Here is a 17,290-nt window from a genome sequence, read left to right as displayed (position 1 = left end):
CTGTAGAGATGTAGTTATTTCTTATATATAGTGCAACTCCACCTCCTCTTTTATTTGGTCTATTACTTTTAAATAATTTAAATCCTTCTAGCTCTATGTTCCATTTGTGGATTTTATCCCACCAAGTTTTTGTAATGGCCACAATATAGTATCTGCCCTCATTTACTTGAATTTCTAATTCACCCTGTTTATTCCTCATACTCTGTGCATTGGTGTATAGACATTTGAGTCGTTTAAACTTTTTTTAACCATTGATTTTATTTCTAACAATATAAACAAAATTTAACAATATAAATAAAATAAATATAAATAACAATATAACAATATAAATAAAATAACAAATAGAAGAAACTAAGAACAAACAACTACAACAACAATAATAACAATAACAACAACAAAACAACAACAACAAATATAGCCATGCAGGGCTTTGTGGGTCGGGAGGTTCTGTCCTCCAGCTCCATTACTGAAGGCGTCCTGTAGGCAGAGAATAACAGAATTAGAAGGGATCTAGGAGGCAATTCCTCCTCCTCCTCCTCACTAGCAAGCTGGCAGCTGCCTGCTTTCCCCACCTGAAGCCTCAGGGCTGCCCTGTGGCAGCTGTTGTTTCAGCCAAATCACTCTTGACAGGCTGCTTGGGACCATTGACCAACTCACCTCCTGAGGTGCCTGGGCTGGTTCCTCCTCCTCCAAGCTGACCTCTGGAGGGGAATCTGAGGAAGCATCTGGGGGAGAAATCAAAGACTATTATTAGTACCATGTTGCTCTTTGTAGAGCTACTTGTACCTGCCCTCCGCTCTTCCCAGGTAGCATATTGGAGACCTTCCCATCTGTGGGGCTCATACCTCTTCTTATTTAAGAAGGCGGTCCAGGGAGTCCAGGATGTCCTCTTCCAGGCTGCTGAGATCCTCCAGAGTGTCTTCTTCCTCTGGAGAATCCTGTGAACAACAATGATTCCTCTTAAGCAATCAGAGAAACGAAACTCAGAATTCCTTAAAAAAGGGACTATTGAATGGGGATCACATTTCCCATTTAGAACACTGGTCCCTGATGCTTTGCAGCAAAGGAACCAGTCATACCAGAGCTTGGGTCCATATACTATAGTTAGACTAAGTATCTTGTCCGAAGGGCCGGGTGTCCCCTTGCTCCACTGCCCAGAGCGCTCCAGCACAGGTCCCTCAGGTTAGGAGAACTGACTAGAGGACTCTGTCCCTGCCCAACTGAAAACACTTTGTCTTTCTTACCCATGGACTGGAAGAGGAGCTGGCCTCTGCATCCTGGTCCCAGCTATCCTCAGATTCCTCCTCCAGGAGGTCAGCAAGGGAGTCCACCTCACAGAGGCTGCTGGTCCTGGAGCCCAACAGGACGGTCAGCGAATCCTGCAAATAACAATATGGAGGCTAAAGCTTTCTGCATCCCAATAATATTGCTGGAAGATAGGGTGCATTCAGGCCCTAGGGGCCAACAGCAAGAGAGCCTTTGCAAGCTTTAAGCTTAGAAATTTCTCCCACTCCCATCAGGAGTCGTGGCATAGCCCTAACCCTAACCCTAACCATCGGCCCCATTGCCAAAACTTTCTTACCTCTGGAGAAGAGGGGTCCTGCCCAGGAGAGAGCTCCTCCTCCACTGGTTGGTCCTGTGGTTCCTGGAATCAAAATGTCAATATTTTGTCCGTTAGCATATGAAGAAATCCACAGAGACAGGGCTCCTTCTTTTTACATGGGGAGGAATTGTCCAGTTCTTACCAACTCAGTGGAGGTCTCCAAAAGGGTGGACAGCCGCGGCCTGCGGTGCTCCTGCCTTTCCTCTCTGGGGGGAGAAAACAAAAGGGCCAAAGATCAAAAGAAGCCCTGGGACCTTTTGTAAGAGTGGTCATGTGGAAGCTCTCGGAGCCCTTCCGGCTGGCCTGCCAAAGGACGTGGCCTTCCAGTGGGATTCCCCTGAGATGCCTCCCCTCTGCAAGTGTTTCACCCTCCGAAGTGATACCTACCCTGAAAGGCAGTCACCGCTTCCCTCCTGCACTGGGCTCCGAGCCGTCCCCATCGGATGGAATTCTTCCGATGGGTCCTGCAATAAGAATGCAAATATTCTGTCTCTTTGCATTTTAACCAATGCACAGAGTCAGGGCTTCTGCCACCACCATGGGGAGGAGCTGGTCTGGCCTTACCGACTCAGTGCAGGTCTCCCAAATTGTAGGTAGCCGCGGCGTCCACTTCAAACAGCTCTCATTTCTGGGGAGAGACCAAAGTCATTCTTTTGTTAGCAGAGGTAGAGGCAGAGGGTAGAGATGCCTGCCCTCTGCCAACCTTTCTTCTAGCCCTTCTCTTGGGGGCTTCAGAATCCCTCAGCTGAGAACTTACCTCAGGGAAATGAGAGCTGGCCTGACATCTTCCTTCCTGGGACTCCGGGTGGTGGCAGGACCACCCATCACAACCTGCAAGAAACAATTGTTTATTGAAGGCATAAATTAAAAGTCCTCTGCATGTTTATCTTCCCCGGGAAGAAGGGCTGCATTATAGAGGGCAAAGAGACAGCAGACCATGGGAAATGTGGCTGACAATGTGGGCTGGCTAGGTTCCCCCCAAGTGGGAATTCCTCCCTTCCCCCACCCGGTTTTGAAGCATGAACTGGCGTTCTTGCAGAAGCGCCCTTACCCCAGGAGAGGAAGATGTGCCGCCATCAGACACATGATGTGTCTCCCATTCTCCCCGCTGGTCTTCCAGTTCCTGTGCCGTCCTGGCCAAAAGTGTTAAATATGTTTGAGGGAAAGACGCAGGAGCCATGGAATCAGAGAGTAAGATGTTTATTGCGAGATGTCAGCGATTCAAAACGTCCCTGCAACTGTCAGGGTATTTATACTCGAGCCCAAAGCAACTGTCAAATGACCAGCCAATCAGAGAGCTGGTAACAGGAACATTTGCATATATAACACTCCTTCCCCCCAGTTATTTGCATACTCAACACTCCTCTAACATTTGTCCCCCCCAGTTATTTGCTTTGTGTTTTATTTTTTTCCTTTTTTGTGTGTGTTGTCCATGTTCAACATTTACAATTCAAAATTTACAATTCAAAGAAAGTCCAAGCCTGTCGGTAACTTTGGTTGGACATTGCGGTTTATGTTGGCGGGGGGGGGGGGGTTTCTGCGAGCAGGAATGGCGGCTAGGGTTGTGAGCAGGAATGGCGGCTAGAGTTGCTCCTTTGGAGGCAGGTTGGTGTCCTCGTGCTTCAACTTCATGTCCAGCGCCAGGCCTCGCTTCTCCCGGTTGTTGGTCAGCAGTGGAGTCAGCGTGTAAACCTTGCAGAAGGTGGAGCTGGGAGGCAGGCAGCTTTGTAAGGCAGGTGTCCTTGGGAGGTAGGCAGCTTTGTAATGCAGGTGGAGCAGCGGAGGCTCCAGGCAGCAGCAGCTGCAGACAGTTTGTATTATGCAGATAGAAATCCGTGAGGAGACGGATGGCAGCAGCGGCTGCAGACAGGCAGGCAGTTTCAGCCGAGGTTGGCCTTCGCGGTCTTTGGCTCGTCCTTGGAGTTGGCGTGGCTCGTCCTTCAAGTTGGCGTAGATGGAAGGCTTCACGGTGGCTACTGCTGTTGCTGAGTGCATGCTGGCCATTGGTTCTCTGTTGTGGCTTTTGTGTCTGATTTTCGGGGGCCGCGACTGGCTTATTCTTCATTTTTGTTTTCCAGTTCTGCGGGAATCGCATATCCCATCCTCGTCACCAGTGTTAAATATGTTTGAGGGAAAGACGCAGGAGCCATGGAATCAGAGAGTAAGATGTTTATTGCGAGATGTCAGCGATTCAAAACGTCCCTGCAACTGTCAGGGTATTTATACTCGAGCCCAAAGCAACTGTCAAATGACCAGCCAATCAGAGAGCTGGTAACATGTCAAAAAACATCCATCTAACATCTCCTTTCTCAGTCCAACCAGTCACCCTGCCCATCTTTTTGCCCTGAAGCCCCTTCTGGACAGAAAGCCATTTGGGGAGAGGCTCTTACAGACTCTGCAGTCCATCAATGGTGCCCCACCATGCCCAGGGTTTAAGGAAAAGGGGGTGGTACCTGTCAGGAGGCACAGGAAGGTCTTCAACGTTGCTCTTCAGACACAGATGTTCTGTGAAGAGAAGAGAAATAGCTGTCAATCAATCAGAAGAGTTGAGAAGTAGGACTTTCTCCCCCGCTGCCAGTTTCTTGACAGCTGAGATGGCCACACTTACTCTGAAGAGCCTTCTGAGAGCCATGACCAACTAGCTGCACGTCCGTCCACTGCACGAAGGGAGAATGGGCAGCTGGGCACTGGCTAGTGGCTTTTCAGGGAAACTGGCAATCTAGTTCCCCCAGCAACCAAGTAAACAATGGCCATATTCTATACCCACCCAAGGAGGGCAGCTCACCTGGGTCTAGGAGTGGCCGGTGGCTGATTCCCTTTGTGGCCTTTTAGCCTGTATGTTTCATGTGGGAAGTTGTTGGTTCATGAACAACAGAGAAGCACCATCATTGTGGCACAAAGCACGGAGGGAATCATGGCATCCTAGGGCAGAAGCGACGTTTAGTCCGACTCCCTGCCCAAGGAAGGGCTCTTCCTACCATCTCAGGCAAATGATTGCCCAATTTTTCCTGAAAATTTCAAGAATGGAGCACAAACAAGTCTTGGAAACAAAGTGTTCCACTGCTTAATGGTTCGCACTGTGAGGATGCTGCAACGGTCGCTAAGTGTGAAAATGGTCGCTAAAGGGTCGCTAAGTGTGAAAAATGGTCATCAGTCACTTTTTTCAATGCCATTGTAACTTTGGTCACTATACCACCTTTCTTGCCACAGTTCTTAAGTAAATAACTGCAGCTGATAAATTAGTAACATAAGTGACTAGCAAAATGTTCATCTACTTCCTCTGCTTGGTTGGGTGGCTTGTAGACCTATGGAAATGTCATTTCCCCCCAACCTTTAATATTGACCCAAATGCATTCAAGATAGTTCTCATCATTGTTGTGCTCTATTTCTGTAGAGATGTAGTTATTTCTTATATATAGTGCAACTCCACCTCCTGTTTTATTTGGTCTATTACTTTTAAATAATTTAAATCCCTCTAGCTGTATGTTCCATTTGTGGATTTTATCCCACCAAGTTTTTGTAATGGCCACAATATAGTATCTGCCCTCATTTACTTGAATTTCTAATTCACCCTGTTTATTCCTCATACTCTGTGCATTGGTCTATAGACATTTGAGTCGTTTAAACTTTTTTTAACCATTGATTTTATTTCTAACAATATAAACAAAATTTAACAATATAAATAAAATAAATATAAATAACAATATAAATAAAATAACAAATAGAAGAAACTAAGAACGAACAACTACAACAACAATAATAACAATAACAACAACAAAACAACAACAACAACAATAGCCATGCAGGGCTTTGCAGGTCGGGAGGTTCTGTCCTCCAGCTCCATTACTGAAGGCGTCCTGTAGGCAGAGAATAACAGAATTAGAAGGGATCCAGGAGGCAATTCCTCCTCCTCCTCCTCACTAGCAAGCTGGCAGCTGCCTGCTTTCCCCACCTGAAGCCTCAGGGCTGCCATGTGGCAGCTGTTGTTTCAGCCAAATCACTCTTGACAGGCTGCTTGGGACCATTGACCAACTCACCTCCTGAGGTGCCTGGGGCTGGTTCCTCCTCCTCCAAGCTGACCTCTGGAGGGGAATCTGAGGAAGCATCTGCGGGAGAAATCAAAGACTTTTATTAGTACCATTAGTTGCTCTTTGTAGAGCTTCTTGTACTTGCCCTCCGCTCTTCCCAGGTAGCATATTGGACACCTTCCCATCTGTGGGGCTCATACCTCTTCTTATTTAAGAAGGCGGTCCAGGGAGTCCAGGATGTCCTCTTCCAGGCTGCTGAGATCCTCCACAGTGTCTTCTTCCTCTGGAGAATCCTGTGAAGCAATCAGAGAAACGAAACTCATAATTCCTTAAAAAAGGGACTATTGAATGGGGATCACATTTCCCATTTAGAACACTGGTCCCTGATGCTTTGCAGCAAAGGAACCAGTCATACCAGAGCTTGGGTCAATATACTGTAGTTAGACTAAGTATCTTGTCCCAAGGGCCGGGTGTCCCCTTGCTCCACTGCCCAGAGCGCTCCAGCACAGTTCCCTCAGGTTAGGAGAACTGACTAGAGGACTCTGTCCCTTCCCAACTGAGAACACTTTGTCTTTCTTACCCATGGACTGGAAGAGGAGCTGGCCTCTGCATCCTGGTCCCAGCTATCCTCAGATTCCTCCTCCAGGAGGTCAGCAAGGGAATCCATCTCACAGAGGCTGCTGGCCCTGGAGCCCAACTGGACAGTCAGCGAATCCTGCAAATAACAATATGGAGGCTAAATCCTAAGCTTTCTGCATCCCAACAATATTGCTAGAAGATAGGGTGCATTCAGGCCCTCGGGGCCAACAGCAAGAGACCTTTGCGAGCTTTAAGCTTAGCAATTTCTCCCACTCCCATCAGGAGTCATGGCATAGCCCTAACCCAAACCCTAACCATCGGCCCCATTGCCAAAACTTTCTTACCTCTGGAGAAGAGGTGTCCTGCCCAGGAGAGAGCTCCTCCTCCACTGGTTGGTCCTGTGGTTCCTGGAATCAAAATGTCAATATTTTGTCCGTTAGCATATGAAGAAATCCACAGAGACAGGGCTCCTTCTTTTTACATGGGGAGGAATTGTCCAGTTCTTACCAACTCAGTGGAGGTCTCCAAAAGGGTGGACAGCCGCGGCCTGCGGTGCTCCTGCCTTTCCTCTCTGGGGGGAGAAAACAAAAGGGCCAAAGATCAAAAGAAGCCCTGGGACCTTTTGTAAGAGTGGTCATGTGGAAGCTCTCGGAGCCCTTCCGGCTGGCCTGCCAAAGGACTTGGCCTTCCAGTGGGATTCCCCTGAGATGCCTCCCCTCTGCAAGTGTTTCACCCTCCGAAGTGATACCTACCCTGAAAGGCAGTCACCGCTTCCCTCCTGCACTGGGCTCCGAGCCGTCCCCATCGGATGGAATTCTTCCGATGGGTCCTGCAATAAGAATGCAAATGTTCTGTCTCTTGGCATTTTAACCAATGCACAGAGTCAGGGCTTCTGCCACTACCATGGGGAGGAGCTGGTCTGGCCTTACCGACTCAGTGCAGGTCTCCCAAATTGTAGGTAGCCGCGGCGTCCACTTCAAACAGCTCTCATTTCTGGGGAGAGACCAAAGTCATTCTTTTGTTAGCAGAGGTAGAGGCAGAGGGTAGAGATGCCTGCCCTCTGCCAACCTTTCTTCTAGCCCTTCTCTTGGGGGCTTCAGAATCCCTCAGCTGAGAACTTACCTCAGTGAAATGAGAGCTGGCCTGACATCTTCCTTCCTGGGACTCCGGGTGGTGGCAGGACCACCCATCACAACCTGCAAGAAACAATTGTTTATTGAAGGCATAAATTAAAAGTCCTCTGCATGTTTATCTTCCCCGGGAAGAAGGGCTGCATTATAGAGGGCAAAGAGACAGCAGACCATGGGAAATGTGGCTGACAATGTGGGCTGGCTAGGTTCCCCCTAAGTGGGAATTCCTCCCTTCCCCCACCCGGTTTTGAAGCATGAACTGGTGTTCTTGCAGAAGCGCCCTTACCCCAGGAGAGGAAGATGTGCCGCCATCAGACACATGATGTGTCTCCCATTCTCCCCGCTGGTCTTCCAGTTCCTGTGCCGTCCTGGCCAAAAGTGTTAAATATGTTTGAGGGGAAGACGCAGGAGACATGGAATCAGAGAGTAAGATGTTTATTGCGAGATGACAGCGATTCAAAACGTCCCTGCAACTGTCAGGGTATTTATACTCGAGCCCAAAGCAACTGTCAAATGACCAGCCAATCCGAGAGCTGGTAACAGGAACATTTGCATATATAACACTCCTTCCCCCCAGTTATTTGCATACTCCACACTCCTCTAACATTTGTCCCCCCCCCAGTTATTTGCTTTGTGTGTTATTTATTTGCATTTTTTTGTGTGTTGTCCATGTTCAACATTTACAATTCAACATTTACAATTCAAAGAAAGTCCAAGCCAGTCGGTAACTTTGGTTGGATGTTGCGGTTTATGTTGGCGGGGGAGGGGTGTTTCTGTGAGCAGGAATGGCGGCTAGAGTTGTGAGCAGGAATGGCGGCTAGAGTTGCTCCTTTGGAGGCAGGTTGGTGTCCTCATGCTTCAACTTCATGTCCAGTGCCAGGCCTCGCTTCTCCCGGTTGTTGGTCAGCCGTGGAGTCAGCGTGTAAACCTTGCAGAAGGTGGAGCTGGGAGGCAGGCAGCTTTGTAAGGCAGGTGTCCTTGGGAGGTAGGCAGCTTTGTAATGCAGGTGGAGCAGCGGAGGCTCCAGGCAGCAGCAGCTGCAGACAATTTGTATTATGCAGATAGAAAGCCGTGAGGAGACGGATGGCAGCAGTGGCTGCAGACAGGCAGGCAGTTTCAGCCGAGGTTGGCCTTCGCGGTCTTTGGCTCGTCCTTGGAGTTGGCGTGGCTCGTCCTTCAAGTTGGCGTAGATGGAAGGCTTCATGGTGGCTACTGCTGCTGCTGGTTCTCTGTTGTGGTTTTTGTGTCTGATTTTCGGGGGCCGCGACTGGCTTATTCTTCATTTTTGTTTTCCAGTTCTGCGGGAATCGCATATCCCATCCTCGTCGCCAGTGTTAAATATGTTTGAGGGAAAGACGCAGGAGCCATGGAATCAGAGAGTAAGATGTTTATTGCGAGATGTCAGCGATTCAAAACGTCCCTGCAACTGTCAGGGTATTTATACTCGAGCCCAAAGCAACTGTCAAATGACCAGCCAATCAGAGAGCTGGTAACATGTCAAAAAACATCCATCTAACATCTCCTTTCTCAGCCCAACCAGTAAATAACACACAAAGCTGGTTCCTGGAATCAAAATATCAATATTTTGTCCGTTAGCATATTAAGAAATCCGCAGAGACAGGGCTCCTTCTTTTTACATGGGGAGGAATTGTCCAGTTCTTACCAACTCAGTGGAGGTCTCCAAAACGGTGGACAGCCGCGGCCTGCGGTGCTCCTGCCTTTCCTCTCTGGGGGGAGAAAACAAAAGGGCCAAAGATCAAAAGAAGCCCTGGGACCTTTTGTAAGAGTGGTCATGTGGAATCTCTAGGAGCTCTTCCGGCTGGCCTGCCAAAGGACTTGGCCTTCCAGTGGGATTCCCCTGAGATGCCTCCCCTCTGCAAGTGTTTCACCCTCCGAAGTGATACCTACCCTGAAAGGCAGTCACCGCTTCCCTCCTGCACTGGGCTCCGAGCCGTCCCCATCGGATGGTATTCTTCCGATGGGTCCTGCAATAAGAATGCAAATATTCTGTCTCTTGGCATTTTAACCAATGCACAGAGTCAGGGCTTCTGCCACTACCATGGGGAGGAGCTGGTCTGGCCTTACCGACTCAGTGCAGGTCTCCCAAATTGTAGGTAGCCGCGGCGTCCACTTCAAACAGCTCTCATTTCTGGGGAGAGACCAAAGTCATCCTTTTGTTAGCAGAGGTAGAGGCAGAGGGTAGAGATGCCTGCCCTCTGCCAACCTTTCTTCTAGCCCTTCTCTTGGGGGCTTCAGAATCCCTCAGCTGAGAACTTACCTCAGGGAAATGAGAGCTGGCCTGACATCTTCCTTCCTGGGACTCCGGGTGGTGGCAGGACCACCCATCACAACCTGCAAGAAACAATTGTTGATTGAAGGAATAAATTAAAAGTCCTCTGCATGTTTATCTTCCCCGGGAAGAAGGGCTGCATTATAGAGGGCAAAGAGACAGCAGACCATGGGAAATGTGGCTGACAATGTGGGCTGGCTAGGTTCCCCCTAAGTGGGAATTCCTCCCTTCCCCCACCCGGTTTTGAAGCATGAACTGGCGTTCTTGCAGAAGCGCCCTTACCCCAGGAGAGGAAGATGTGCCGCCATCAGACACATGATGTGTCTCCCATTCTCCCCGCTGGTCTTCCAGTTCCTGTGCCGTCCTGGCCAAAAGTGTTAAATATGTTTGAGGGAAAGACGCAGGAGCCATGGAATCAGAGAGTAAGATGTTTATTGCGAGATGTCAGCGATTCAAAACGTCCCTGCAAATGTCAGGGTATTTATACTCGAGCCCAAAGCAACTGTCAAATGACCAGCCAATCAGAGAGCTGGTAACAGGAACATTTGCATATATAACACTCCTTCCCCCCAGTTATTTGCATACTCAACACTTCTCTAACATTTATCCCCCCCAGTTATTTGCTTTGTGTGTTATTTATTTGCATTTTTTTTTTGTGTGTTGTCCATGTTCAACATTTACAATTCAACATTTACAATTCAAAGAAAGTCCAAGCCTGTCGGTAACTTTGGTTGGATGTTGCGGTTTATGTTGGCGGGGGGGGGGGGTGTTTCTGCGAGCAGGAATGGCGGCTAGAGTTGCGAGCAGGAATGGCGGCTAGAGTTGCTCCTTTGGAGGCAGGTTGGTGTCCTCGTGCTTCAACTTCCCGTCCAGCGCCAGGCCTCGCTTCTCCCGGTTGTTGGTCAGCAGTGGAGTCAGCGTGTAAACCTTGCAGAAGGTGGAGCTGGGAGGCAGGCAGCTTTGTAAGGCAGGTGGCCTTGGGAGGTAGGCAGCTTTGTAATGCAGGTGGAGCAGCGGAGGCTCCAGGCAGCAGCAGCTGCAGACAGTTTGTATTATGCAGATAGAAAGCCGTGAGGAGACAGATGGCAGCAGTGGCTGCAGACAGGCAGGCAGTTCCAGCCGAGGTTGGCCTTCGCGGTCTTTGGCTCGTCCTTGGAGTTGGCGTGGCTCATCCTTCAAGTTGGTGTAGATGGAAGGCTTCATGGTGGCTACTGCTGCTACTGAGTGCATGCTGGCCATTGGTTCTCTGTTGTGGCTTTTGTGTCTGATTTTCGGGGGCCGCGACTGGCTTATTCTTCTTTGTTATTTTCCAGCTCTGCAGGAATCGCATATCCCATCCTCGTCGCCAGTGTTAAATATGTTTGAGGGAAAGACGCAGGAGCCATGGAATCAGAGAGTAAGATGTTTATTGCGAGATGTCAGCAATTCAAAACGTCCCTGCAACTGTCAGGGTATTTATACTCGAGCCCAAAGCAACTGTCAAATGACCAGCCAATCAGAGAGCTGGTAACATGTCAAAAAACATCCATCTAACATCTCCTTTCTCAGCCCAACCAGTCACCCTGCCCATCTTTTCGCCCTGAAGCCCCTTGTGGACAGAAAGCCATTTGGGGAGAGGCTCTTACAGACTCTGAAGTCCATCAATGGTTCCCCACCATGCACAGGGTTTTAAGGAAAAGGGGGTGGTACCTGTCAGGAGGCACAGGAAGGTCTTCAACGTTGCTCTTCAGACACAGATGTTCTGTGAAGAGAAGAGAAATAGCTGTCAATCAATCAGAAGAGTTGAGAAGTATGACTTTCTCCCCCGCTGCCAGTTTCTTGACAGCTGAGATGGCCACACTTACTCTGAAGAGCCTTCTGAGAGCCATGACCAACTAGCTGCACGTCCGTCCACTGCACGAAGGGAGAATGGGCAGCTGGGCACTGGCTAGTGGCTTTTCAGGGAAACTGGCAATCTAGTTCCCCCAGCAACCAAGTAAACAATGGCCATAATCTATACCCACCCAAGGAGGGCAGCTCACCTGGGTCTAGGAGTGGCCGGTGGCTGATTCCCTTTGTGGCCTTTTAGCCTGTATGCTTCATGTGGGAAGTTGTTGGTTCATGAACAACAGAGAAGCACCATCATTGTGGCACAAAGCACGGAGGGAACCATGGCATCCTAGGGCAGAAGCGACTTTTAGTGCAACTCCCTGCCCAAGGAAGGGCTCTTCCTACCATCTCAGGCAAATGATTCCCCAATCTTTTCCTGAAAATTTCAAGAATGGAGCACAAACAAGTCTTGGAAACAAAGTGTTCCACGGCTTAATGGTTCTCACTGTGAGGAAATTCTTCCTTATTTCCAGGGTTGGATCTCTCTCTGATGAGCTACACACACAAACCACCAACACCAACACCACCAACACCACCACTATCCATCCATCCATCCATCCATCCACCTACCCACCCACATATGTATAATGTTGAAAGTCAGCTCCATTTTCAATTCATTAAATGAAGATTCCATCCCCACTCGGTTACATATTAGTCATTTTTATCAAATTCCTAATTAATTTTAATATTGAATCTTTTTATGTTTTTCCTCTTCCTACAGTTTCATATTGCATTTTATGAATTGATTATTTTTTATCTATTGCTAGATTGGAAGTCAAAGGAAACTCCCATCTACATTCTATCAAAGCCTCCCCCACCAAATTAAAAAACCTTGCTACTTCCAAGTTCTTCATTTCAGCAGTGTCACTATTAGACAGGAGAGGACTGTCTTTGGCGCAAAGCAGGAATGGGAAATTTCTGCTAGATGTGAGAACTCAACCTGAGGCTCTGCCCCTCTGGGAAGTCCCCATACTGACAAAGGCCAGGAGGATCCCAAGGAGTTGGAGGAGCCTTTGGCCTTCAGCAAAATAGTTGGCCAAGTAAACTCTTGAATCTATCAGGGCAAAAGAGATTCAGAATTCCTAAAAGAGGGTCTATTGATTGGGGATGCTGGACCACAACAATATGTCTGTTGCTGGATACATCTCTGGCAGTGACGTGCGGTGAGGTTTATGGCTGGTGAGGCAAGTGGGCAAAAGCCTCCCTATGTTGGACACAGCGGCAGGGCTTTCGGACGCCCCAGCGCTGTGTCCGCCATAGAAGCGGGATGCCTCTATGTCAGACACAGCGGCGGGGCTTTTGGACACCCCAGTGCTGTATCCGCCATAGAACCGGGATGCCTCTATGTCAGACACAGCGGCGGGGCTTTTGGACGCCCCGGCACTGTCTCCGCCATAGAGGCGGGATGCCTCTATGTCGGACACAGTGGCAGGGTGGCTTTTGCCTCTAGCGCCAGGGTGGCCCAGGCGGCTTCTGCCTTGCCACCCCGGTGCTAGAGGCAAAAGCCGCCCTGCCACTGTGTCCGACATAAAGGTGTCCCGCCTCTATGGGGGACGCAGCACCGGGGTGTTCAAAAGCCCTGCCACTGTGTCTGACAAAAAAAAGTGCCAGCCTGCGTGCCAGCAGAGGCGGATAAAACACACACACACACACAATTACTTTCAATAATACAATTACTTAGAAATTACATTAATTTTGAATTCCTCCCCCTCCCTCCGGCCCACATACCTTTTCCAGCTGTTTCACAGAGGATTTCAACTCTGCTCTTGTCTGCCATGATGAAAATGTAAAAATGTAAAAGGAAAAAGGCAAGAGCTGCTGAGGTCAGGCCGGGTTAGCTGCTGCCAGAGTCCCCAATGGATGACTCTGCCTAACTGTTTAAAAAAGCCTCTTAAAAACGCCCTCTACAGGATGAGGTGAGAGAACCAAGTGCCTCATCTACATAACATCCACTGTGACTCTGGCAGCAACTACCTCAGCCTTTTTCCTTTTACATTTTTTTTCTTTTCATGATGACAATGGTGAGGCCCCGCCTCCCCCGCCTCCCCTGACTGCACGTCACTGATCTCTGGAGTTGGAGAAATCTCCATTCCAGAGGTGGGTTGCTGGATTGGATTGGATTGGATTTATTACATTTATATGCTGCCCTTTTCCCCGAAGGGGACTCAGGGCGGCTCACAATTCAGTCAGGGAAGGGGGTACAGACAGGGGATAAAAAGACGAACATAACAATACACAATTTAAAAACACACAACAACCATACCATTCAAGGAGGGGGGCAAAAGCTCTTTAGCCCCAGGCCTGTCGGAACAGCCAGGTTTTAAGGGCTTTGTGGAAGGCCTGGAGGGTGGTGAGGGTTCGAATCTCTACGGGGAGCTCGTTCCAGAGGGTCTGAGCAGCCACAGAGAAGGCTCTCCTCCGGGTAGTCGCCAGTCGGCATTGGCTGGCGGATGGAATTCGGAGGAGGCCTAATCTGTGGGATCTGATCGGTCTATTGGAGGTAATTGGCTGCCGGTTTGGCCCAGTTTGGCTGAACTGGTAGTGAAATTCAGGCCTTGGTCACAGAACCAGCAGTGACCTAAGCCTGCCACACACCTGAACCGATTCCCTCACTGCTGCTAGACCATTTTGTTTTTGGTGTTTTTTTTTGTTTTTTAAAAAGATTTTTATTGTTTTTATTCTGTTCTAATTGCGAACTACCCACAACCATGTACAGTATATGTAAGTTGACCAGATTTTCAGATTGGTAAAGAGGGACACCTTTGACCGGGGTGGGGGGTGGGGGGGCTTGATAAAAATTTTATACGGAGCAACAAAAATTTTCATACAATGCAAAAATAGTATTGTAATGTTTTTTTTATTTCAACATAACTACAATTTACAAATATAAATTGTAATTGTTGCCAAACATCAAATTTTTGATCACGTGACCATGAGAATGCTGCAATGGTCGCTAAGTGTGAAAATGGTCGCTAAGTGTGAAAAATGCTCATCGGTCACTTTTTTCAATGCCATTGTAACTTTGGTCACTAAACAGCCATGTTCCTGACTTAACAACCACCATGATTCACTTAACGTGGCAATAAAAGGTCGCAAAATGAGGCAAAAATCATTTAACAAAGGTCTCCCTTAGCAACAGAAATTGGGGGGGATCAATCCTGGTCGTAAGTTGAGGATTACCGGTAGCCAATTGCAAAAGGCAACTTTACTTGGAACAGGTGAGATTGTGCCCGAATCCCTTTCATGCCAACATCCCATCTTGTCCATGGGGAGAACTCCACAGGCGGACAAAAGCCCCCAATCCCCTCTCAACCTCCAGCTGACTCTGCCATCCGCCATAACCACACATGCCCCTCAAAGGCAAAACTCAGGGGGCTGAATTCTACAGGGGGGAATTGAGAGGCAGCCCAAAGCACCATCTGTCTAAATTTGCATCAGGCAGGCAGTAACATTTTCATAGACCAGTGTTTCTCAACCTTAGCAACTTGAAGATGTCTGGACTTCAACTCCCAGAATTCCGCAGCCAGCGAATGCTGGCTGGGGAATTCTGGGAGTTGAAGTCCGGACATCTTCAAGTTGCCAAGGTTGAGAAACACTGTCATAGACCATGATTAGAGGAGCAGCTGATCCTATGGAGAGACTCCTCCTGAATTCAGTCCCAGGCCTACCCCTTCCTTCCTTCCTTCCTCCTTTGACCTTCCTTTCTTCCCTCCCTCCCTCCCTCTTTCTTCCTTCTAGCCTTCCTTCCTTGCCATTCTTTCTCCTTCCTTCCTTCCTCTTGCCTATCTGCCTTCTGTCTTTCTGCTCTTTAGATCTCTCTTCCTCCATCCTTCCTCTTTCCATCCTTTCACCAAAAATCAGGATGTTTTATCAGCATCAGCATCATTCTGCTGAAAATGCCAGATTCTGTGGTACTTCTGGATGAGATTTAGAAAATTACAGAGACATGAGGAACCATTATATAATTTCACTTGGCAAAACTCTGATTAAAATAATAGCAACAAAATGTAAGGTTTTTTAATTTTAAAACTCTAGCAAAACATAGATTTATTTCCAGTTTAGTTAATTAATGTCATTATAAAAAGGAATGCAATTGATTAAATAAAAATGACTTTTTCTTTTATTAAGAATACTTATTCGACATTAAACTAGAAAATATTTCATAGGCCCTTCAACAAGTTTGTTACAAGTTTTCAGGAATGCATGCATTCTTGAAACTGATACCATGTAATGTTAAAAAGCAGATGGCTAACTAAGTACACTAAAAACCATGTTTAATTATTTGCTACTTGAGGCCAATAGCAATGATGAAGAAATTCCTGTCATCCTCAGTGACAATATTTTTAGGGCCAAAAAATAAAACGCTGTATATTGGATGTGTTGAATGGAGAAAGGCCTGCCCCTCTCCCCAAATGAGACGCCTTCTACGTTAATAGGAGAGGAGAGCCAGCCTGGAGACAGCAATCACAAGGCAGAAAGTAGCTGAGAGAAGGGGTGCGGGGGTTGGGAGAAGGCATGGGAGGGGCTCCCAGCAGCCGCTGCTCGGATTTGCCATTTGAGAGAGAGAGAGGGAGGGAGGGGGATAATGCGAGTGTGTGTATCCCTCCTTCCTTCAGCCCAACACTCTCGCTGGCATTCTGGCCAGACGAGAGGGACTGCACACACTCGCGTTCTCCCCCTCCCTCCCTCCCTCTCTCTCTCTCAAATGGCAAATTCGAGCAGCCACTGCTGGGAGCCCGTCCCATGCCTTCTCCCAACCCCTGCACCCCTTCTCTCAGCTATTTTCTGCCTTGTGATTGCTGTCTCCAGGCTGGCTCTCCTCTCCTATTATCATGGAAGGCGTCTCATTGGGGGGGGGGGGGAAGCAGGCCTTTTTCCATTTCAAGGAGCTGCCGCTTCTTCTACCGCCTCCTCCCCCCACCTCTTAGAAGTCCAGCCAGCTGCCCGCCAAGCTCTCCGCGGAGACTCACCCAGAGTTTTCACCGCGATTTGCCTGGTGAGGGGAGGCGGCAGGTTGATGCAGACCAAATCCACATCCTGGTGCAGCAGGACCTCGTCTATCCGGCTCGTGTAGAAGGGGACGCTCATCTCCTTGGCCAGTTCTTCCGCCTCTTCCTGAGTGCGGCCCCAGAGCGCCTTGACGGCGAAGCCCTCATCCTTTAGAAGCAGGATGATGACCCGGGCGGTCAGGCTGGTGCTGAACACACCCACCCCGGGCAGCATGGTTGTTGCTGCTGCGGCTGCTTCTGCCTGCTTCCCTCCACCCTCACCTTTTTCCTCCCCTTCCTCCTCCTCCTCGCTGCGATCTGGATGCCCGACGCGCCTTCCTTTCCTCCGCGTTCTGCCCTTTCGCGTGGAGCCTCAAGATTACGAGCAATGCAGGGTTGCTACGCTAAGGGCGCCTGGTCCCAATTGGGAACTGCTGCTGCTGCCACCGCAGGGACCCAGCGGCACCCGATCCCTGCAGCAGAGGCTGGCTCTGCTCCTGGCTGCAGGCCCCTGCCGCGTCCAGCGCATCTTCATCAGCAAGCAGGTTGCCTGCCCGGCTTGATGCTGCTGCCCCTCCATAGCCGACTCATCCCAAGCGGAGCTCCCCCCGCCTAGCTGCGTTGCGCACACGTGCGGGCATTCAAGGAATCCGGCGTTGTTGTTTTTTTAAAAAAAAACACTGGGTTCCTTGAATGCCCGCGTGTGTGTGCCACGCAGCTAGGCGCGGGGAGCTCCGGGTTGTGCACATTTGGGATGACCCAGCCATGGAGGGGCAGCAGCAGCGAGCCAGGCGGGCAACCCG

General features: G+C 49.1%; 1 long non-coding RNA gene across 1 annotated transcript; it reads right to left on the bottom strand.

The window, feature by feature from the left end:
• Positions 1–681: 681 nt before the first annotated feature.
• On the bottom strand, positions 682–1,369 carry LOC148044490 (uncharacterized). The gene is made up of 3 exons (XR_015697590.1): positions 1,245–1,369; positions 846–938; positions 682–725 (listed from the first exon to the last, which is right to left on the bottom strand). It is a non-coding gene; the product is annotated as an uncharacterized LOC148044490 (long non-coding RNA).
• Between the last annotated feature and the right edge of the window lie 15,921 nt (positions 1,370–17,290).

The sequence above is a fragment of the Thamnophis sirtalis genome, unplaced genomic scaffold (genome assembly GCF_051295495.1).
Source record: "Thamnophis sirtalis isolate CommonGarterSnake01/CBP01778 unplaced genomic scaffold, rThaSir2_p1.2 scaffold_8, whole genome shotgun sequence".
NCBI lineage: Eukaryota > Metazoa > Chordata > Lepidosauria > Squamata > Natricidae > Thamnophis > Thamnophis sirtalis.
The sequence above is the reverse complement of the archived record's forward strand: the minus strand, read 5'-3'. Positions and strand labels throughout refer to the sequence as shown.